Genomic DNA, 980 nt, shown 5'->3' with positions numbered 1-980 from the left:
ATTTTTAAAAACAAGTTCAAAAAGTATATACACATTACAATAAAAACTAAAGATATTTCATGCATGAAAAACATTTTTTTATTTTTATTTTTGTATTTTAGGGAAAGGTCTACAGGGTGTTCAGGGTCTTGCTACTAGATTGGACTCATAGTGATCCGCCTGTTTACAGCCTCCTAAGAGAAGGGATTACAGGTGCATGCACCACCATGCCCAGTCTCAATTGCTGTCTCAGCACACGCTAGGGATGGGGCCAGCATGGCAGGCCAGGGATTGAACTCTCGGCCCCTGAGCCTGCTTGCAGGTGCTTTAATCTACTGAGCTATTTGGCTGGCCCTTTTTATTTATTTATTTATTTTAGGGAAGGGTCTACAGGTTGGAAAATATTTTAGAAAAAATATTTAACCATAATAAATAATTATAGGACTGGGAGAAACTACAGAGGGGACACAATCAAGCACTTTCTACACTATAAGAAGAAATTCTTAATCAGTTATAATTATATGGTGTGTCTCCTTGCTAGTTAATGGCAAGAATAGATATCAATCCACTTTTTTTCTCATACTAATCTACTTCTATTAGCAGAGGAAGTTGACGTCAATAATATATTCCACCCAGTGTATCTAAAATATTATTTCAACATGTAGTCAATATAAAAATCATAAGAGTTTTCATACCAGGTCTTTAAATCTGGATTATAATTCATACTTAACAGCTCTGTCATATATACTGGCCATGTTCAAGAGGTCAGGAGTCATTCATAACTGACAGCTAGCATTAACAGCCAAGTCTGAGAATTTGGATGCCTGGCCAAAGTACCAGAGCCCTTCATTAAATATGAATGTTTATACAATGACAGACTCCAAATTGTATGACTGTGATTTTGAGGGGGAAAGTATTCTATTTCAAAACCCTCACTAACCTGCTCTGGATTAGGAGAGGGATTGAACATCCAAAGAGAAATGTATAAATTGGAGCCCTCC

General features: G+C 36.6%; 1 pseudogene across 1 annotated transcript in view; it reads right to left on the bottom strand.

Moving 5' to 3' along the window:
• The window catches only part of LOC101592013, a 2,323-nt pseudogene that overhangs the window by 541 nt on the left and 802 nt on the right, over nucleotides 1-980 (bottom strand). The gene's annotated exons all lie outside the window — the stretch shown is intronic.

Source organism: Octodon degus, unplaced genomic scaffold (assembly GCF_000260255.1).
Source record: "Octodon degus isolate 3935 unplaced genomic scaffold, OctDeg1.0 scaffold00209, whole genome shotgun sequence".
NCBI lineage: Eukaryota > Metazoa > Chordata > Mammalia > Rodentia > Octodontidae > Octodon > Octodon degus.
This window is presented reverse-complemented; position numbering and strand designations above follow the sequence as displayed.